The sequence below is a fragment of the Dipodomys merriami genome, unplaced genomic scaffold, assembly GCF_024711535.1.
Source record: "Dipodomys merriami isolate MVZ:Mamm:240054 unplaced genomic scaffold, mDipMer1.0.p SCAF_8, whole genome shotgun sequence".
NCBI classification, from domain to species: domain Eukaryota; kingdom Metazoa; phylum Chordata; class Mammalia; order Rodentia; family Heteromyidae; genus Dipodomys; species Dipodomys merriami.
In genome coordinates, this window is record NW_027206401.1 from 48,049,681 (window position 1) to 48,056,612 (window position 6,932).

The following is a 6,932-nucleotide window of genomic DNA, read 5'->3' on the forward strand; positions in this document are numbered from 1 at the left end:
ATTTCTTCTAGCTCCATCCATTTCCCTGCAAATGCCATTATTTTGTCCTTTCTAATGGCTGCATAATATTCCATTGTGTATAAATACCAAATTTTTGGATCCATTCATCTGTAGTGGACATCTGGGTTGTTTCCATATCCTGGCTATTGTGAAGAGTGCTGCAATAAACATGGAGGTGCGGGCTGGGAAGGTGGCTCAGTGGTAGAGCGCTTGCCTTGCATGCCTGAGGCTCTGAGTTCGATTCCTCAGCACCACATAAGCAAAAAGAAAAAAGCCGGAAGTGGTGCTGTGGCTCAAGTGGTAGAGCAATAGCCTTGAGCTGAAGAGCTGAGGGACAGCGCCCAAGCCCAGAGTTCAGGCCCCACGACCGGACCCCCCCCAAAAAAAAACAAAAAACATGGAGGTGCATGTGACTTTGTATTCTGGTTCCTGTTGTTCAGTATAGATGCCTAGAAGTGGTATGACTGGGTCATAAGGGAGGTCAATATTTAGCTTTCTGAGGACCCTCCAGACTGCTTTCCAAAGTGGTTGTATAAGTTGAATGGTCTAATTCTCAAATGTCTTACAGTATGTTCTGCTCAATAGCTCATACCCCACCAATGTCTCTCTTCTTGGAGAAAGTCAGTTCTGTCCTTTCTGCCTTGTAGGCATGGTGGGCTATTGGGTTGAATTGTTCTATCTGAACTCCTGGGTCCATGGGGCATCTTCATGGGATATCTGAATGTCTAAATCTGGGCTGATGCTGGACAAGCTTAGGGTCGCATAAGTAGCTTGAGGCTTGAATTAGGCCAACTCAAAGGCCTCCCCAGGCTGGGATTGATGAAGGTTTCCCATTCTGGGAAACTTGCCCTTATGGAGCTTCCTTTTTTTTTTTTTTTTGGTCGGTCGTGGGGCTTGAACTCTGGGCTTGGGTGCTGTCCCTCAGCTCTTCAGCTCAAGGCGAGCGCTCTACCACTTGAGCTACAGCGCCACTTCCGGTTTTCTGGTGGTTTATTGGAGATAGGAGTCTCATGGTCTCTCCTGCCCGGGCTGGCTTTGAACTGCGATCCTCAGATCTCAGCCTCCTGAGTAGCTAGGATTACAGGCGTGAGCCACCAGCGCCCGGCTTGGAGCTTCCTTTTATAAGATAAAAATGGCTAGAAATAGGAGCATGGTAGTGTAAGGGTTGCCGAAAGGAAACCAGCATGTGGTTCAGGCAGAAAAGAGTTCATTTGGGAGAGCCAAACTGCTGGGCCACACTGAAGAGTAGGGTGTATAGCGTGTGGCAGATCAATGGTCGAGAGAGATTGTATAGGGAAGGGTAAGAAGGAGGCATGACCAGAGCAGATGAGGAAGTGACCTCAGAGCCTGGGGAACCTCCCACTGCCTCAAGGTGTACCAGCAGCAAATTACCTGGGTTACAGTGCTGGGCTGGACTTCTAGGGAGAGCCATGTGCAGTCTTGAATGGAGAGAGAACAAAAAGAAGGGGTCTACATTCAGTTTCACATAGAGAGAAAACAAAGAGAAGGGACCCTTGTTCCAGGAAAGATATACCTGTGTGTGTGTGTGTGTGTGTGTGTGTGTGTGTGTGTGTGTGTGTATACCTGTGTGTGTGTGTGTGTGTGTGTGTGTGTGTGTGTGTGTGTGTAGCATATACCTGTAATCCCAGTACTCAAGGTGGTAAGACTGAAAGTTCAAGGCCAGACTTGGTTACTTAGCAGGGTGCTGTTTATAAAAACAAAAACAAAACAAACAAACAAAAAATCAAAAGATCCTCGTATCTTAGGAGGCAGAAATGGATCACAGTTCAAGGTCAGTCCAGGTAAAGAGATATCAACATCCCTTTTCAACAAATAAATCAGGACAGTTGTGGCTAACATCTGTAATCCCAGCTACATGGGAGGCATAGGTAGAAGAAGGATCATGATCTGGGCAAAAATAGACTCTATCTGACAAATAAAAGCAAAAAGGTCTGTGTGTGTGGCTCAAATGGTAAAGGGCCTTATACTCTACTCTCTGCCCTCCTTCTCTGTTATACCGGAATTCAATTGTGAGAAACAGCCACATCTTGAGAGGTTGAATTGGTAGTGTTTATTAGAAAGACTGCAGGTGGACTCCTGTCCCAAAGACCTGCAGCCCACAATACAACTTGCACAAAACTTTTTTTTGCCGGTTGTGGGGCTTGAACTTGGCCTGGGCGCTGTCCTTGCCCTCTTCAGTTCAAGGCAAGCACTCTACCACTTGAGCCACAGCGCCACTTCTGGTTTTCTAGTGGTTTATTGGAGATCAGAGTCTCACGGACTTTTCTGCCCAGGCTGGCTTTGAACTGTGATTCTCAGATCTCAGCCTCCTGAGTAGCTAGGATTACAGGCATGAGCCACCAGCACCCGGCTTGCACAAAACTTTTAAAGACAAAAACCACATGTTTGGGGTGCAGACCCAAACCCCACAAAAGCAGACCATATAGGGGAGTACTCAGGAGTAAAGCAAAACTTACCATACAGGGGAATAGTCAAAGGTGGGCAAAGCAGACCATTTAGGGAAATACTCAAGGGCAAGCATTCTCTGTAGCAAAGCTTTCCTGACGCTAAACAGCACAACATCTGTAATTTTTTTTTTTTTTTTAAAAAGGCCTATCTCACCTCTAGGCCTTTCCAAGCTGGGTGGAAAGCCTCACCACCCAGCAAGACCACCAGGATGGCTATGACAATAAGGCAATATTACTTATTACTTAGACCAGTATCCTTATTTCACCTCTAGGTCGTCTCCTTTGCCTTATGTTTTCCAGTTTGGTTTGGGCCAATAGGAAGTACTTGGGGAGTGTGGAGGCAGAGTGGAGGAGAGAGAGGGAAGTTAGGAGAGGAGGATCACCTGATGAAAGTGATCCTGGCAGTGGCTGCTTCCTGGTGGGTTACAATGAGTTTTGTGACCCATCTCCAGAACACTCTCCTTCCCTTCCTTTTCTCTGTAAATTCAGGGGTGGTAGTTGTAAGGTCCATTCCTGGACGGTGAACAGACCTCACCCAGTACCTGCGTTACCTAGGCAACTGGGACACCTGGAAGAGGTCACATCTGCATCCGATAAGGTCACATCTTAATCTGATGTGGCCACACCTTTCTCCCACCTGGTCCCACCTCTTACCTGGTCCCACTTCCCTTTACCTGGACACACCTTTCCCCGCCCCTACCCTATATAAGGCCTAACCCGGGGCCAGACGGTCTCTTTTGCCACCTGCGTGGAGTGCCAACCTTGCCTGGTCCCAGCAGGTCTACTGAATAAACCTACCCCTTACCTGAATACCACATGCGTGGTGCTGTTCTTACTCGGCTACCTCTTTTCAAAAACCTAACAGTAGTATATTCCCACTATTGCTAATCCTTGTACAGATTCTCTTGAAATAAGGATACTGGGTGTAACAGGCCCTATTGGGAAAACGGAGAACAAAAAAGGAATAGGCCGGATTCAATCGTCAACAGGAGAAGACCGTTTATTGAGGAACAGTGAGGGGCAAAGACCTTCCAATGGGATTGGAGATTGTGCGAGGCCCTGGTTTTTGGGATGGGCTTATATAGGGCTTAGTAAGGAAACAATGGGCTATGGTCTCCTTGGGATCAAGGGTGATGTCCTTGGCCAGGCCTACAGTGGAATGTTGGGTGTGGGGGGTATTGTGGAGGCTGAGGTCGGAATGATCTGCCTGCAGACAAGCATATGAGCACACACTGGTGCTTTGCTTGACCTTGGGGAATAAGGAAGGACTCAATCCTTCAGGGGCCATCTTGTCTTCAAGGAAAGTGGAGTCCTATACCCCAGGTGATAGGCATGTCTGAATTCCTAGAAGCAGGGTTGGAACTTGGACAATAAGTTACTGGACCTGCCAGTCTTGCGTCATGGACTCTCAAGCTCCCTGTGACCCTGCCCCCTGCCCAGGACCCTATTTAGGCCCAGACCAACTGAGGTGCCATTAAGCCATGCCTCCTGTCTCCCGGCTCTTCCCTGGTCACCATGGCATCCTTCTTCAGCTCTCTATTGGAGTTGATCTGGTTTGTTGGTATTGTTTTTTTTTGCTCTTTCCTTACTTTCCTACTTTCATGGTGTTGTAAGGTGAATCATCCCAGAAGCCACATTTTAAAATACAGAATGTTGGAGTCTTTAGTATACAGTCAGGCTGCAGGCAGCCAGTTGTACAAAGGCCTTCAGCCCCCAAATACACATAACACACAAGACCAAATACAAGACACTCAAGACCAAGAAAAAGTCCGCTGAGGTGAGGTCTCTCCCACTGTGAGTGGGGGACCTCCTCCCCCAACACAACTATATCCAGAACTCTCTACTGTATGAGAGTACTCTTGGAGGGACTTGATCCACAGATCTTCCCACCAGAGGCTGTACCTCTCCACAGTACGAAGAGTCTGCCGAGTGAGCCACTCCCACTCAGAGCCACCAGAAACTCTCACCCCGATCGGTGGGAGAGGAAGAATGGGTTGATGAGCATGTCTGCTCCCCTATCCTCTTCAATTTCCAGGTGGACCAGCCCCCAGGTTTCAGAAAAACATATGAACATAATACAGGACAGAGAAACACAGACTTACTTCCAGAAGATTTCTAAGTGACTCCAAAAAGATGTTTGGATGGCAAGTCTGGCATCAATGAACTGGCTGTCAGAGTGGCAGAAAGACCATAGGGCCCTGGAACTTCTCAGGGGGTGCATCTCCCCTGTAGGGGTTTTTGTCCCCTGGCAGCCAGCCATCAAGACCATTCACCAGTGGCTTCAAAGAACCCAGATGCCCTCCTTGGCACTGGGATCTCGCTGGGGCATCCATATGTTGTAGGGTGAATCATCCCAGAAGCCACATTTTAAATTATAGAATATTGGAGTCTTTATCATACAGTTAGCAGGCTGCAGGCAGCCAGTTGTTACAAAGGCCTGCAGCCCCCTAATACACATAACACAATTAGGAAACAGAGAAGAAAAAAAGAACAAATACAATACCAACAATACCAACAATCCAATTCAGCTCCAATGAAGAGCTGAAGTGGGACACCATGATGACTGGAGATGAGCCAGGAGACAGGATACAGAGACACAGCACAGAGACACACGTGGCATCCTGGCTGTTAGGCTGGTCCTGGCCTAAATAGGTCAGTGCAGGGGGCAGATCCACAGGAAATTCCCAGTCCCAGGCACTGGACTGACAGATTCAGTAACCTATCAGCCAAGTGCCCACCCCTGCCTCCAGGGATCCAGGCATGCCCATCACCTGGGAGGCAGGTGATAGGCAGGGGTTTCCTTTCCCCCCTCCCCCCTGAAGACAAGATGCCAGACCTTTACATCCACCATGTGGCCAATATGGTGCCTGCCAAACCTGATGGCCTTACTTCACAATGGCTCAGTTTTCTAACAGTGTTAAGTGTATTCAAGGTGACTGTAGGTCTTTGAGACAGGGGTCTGCCTGTTGCCACCAGCTTTCTGATAAAGACTCCCAATTTGACCCCTCAAAATGTGGCTTCTCTGTTTTCTCATGATTGAATTCTCATATGATAACTCTAAACTCAGCCTTATAGTCCTAAACTCAGCCTTATACTCCTATAAATTGTCACTGAAAAAGCTAAAATCTTTGCAAGATACCTTCAGTCTCCCCTTAGGAAGACCCTTGACTAAGTTATATTACCTCTGAAATACGGATACTGAGTCTAACTAATGCCATCTTGTTCTCACCGCCATTTTGGCATCTTAACAGATGAAAGGAACTGTCCAAGAGGGAACTCTGGAGGTAAGATAGCCATTTTTTGAATTGCAGCTATAGTATGTTGTTTAGCTCCAGGAAAGTTTTGCTCCAGAGAATACTTGCCCTTGGTTGTCTTTGATTGTTCCCCTAGATAATTTGCTTCATTTATGATAACATGCATTTGCTAGTTTTAGTTCCCACACACTCATCTTGGGGTTTTTGCCTTAAGTAGGTAGCTACATTCAGGGCTGCAAGATTTTTGGGACATGAGTTGGCTTGCAGTTCCCAGCTTTCTAATGAAGACTTTGTATTCAACCTCTCAAAATGTGACTTCTCACTGGGCACCAATGGCCTGTAATCCTAGCTACTCAGGAATCTGAGATCTGAGGATCCTGCTTCAAAGGCAGCCCAGGCAAGAAAGTCCACAAGACTCTTATCATCAATAACCACCAGAAAACTGAAGTGGTGCTGTGGCTTAAGTGGTAGATTGCAGAATTCAAGCCATATGACTGCAAAAAAAAAAAAAGTGGCTTCTCTGTCTCATTGATCAAATTCCGTTCTAATTCTACCTGGGAAATCTACTGTAAGTAACCAGCCACCTAAAAGATGTGTGCATGTACCGTCAACATTCAGAACTAGGAGTCATGATTGAATGGACTGAGAGCTCTTCTTTCCTGCCCCAAGCAGTCCTGAACCCCTAGTTAACAGGCAGTCTGGCATATTAATAGGCCACAAGCTCACTAAGTGTTTCCTAGAAACAGCAACCTGGGGCCCCAAGTCTCAGCCCGAGCGCCCCTCCTCCTCTCCTCTGCCATACACCTGCCGAGCAGCAGTACCTGCCATAACTGGATCAGCTAGCTGGCAGCCTGTGTTTTGTTATTGTGTTCGCAGAAGGAAGTTCCTCCACGTGATTTTTTTTTTTTTTTGCAGGACTCAGAAAGGGAGGGTACAGTATGTTCCGGGGTGAAAAGCTTGGGAAGGAGGGATGCACATTTTAGTTTCACCCCCACATTGCTGCCTTTCCAATTTAAGAATTGCACACACACACACACACACACACACACACACACACACACACACACACACACACACACACGCCCTCCCACAGTAGCCCTGAAACATTTTATTTATGTGGGATTAAGTCTGAGCCCTAGAGATTTAAGGAGTTGGTCATGAGTCCTCTCCTAAACTGTTACTCACCTGAGACACTGTGCTAATGCTGAAA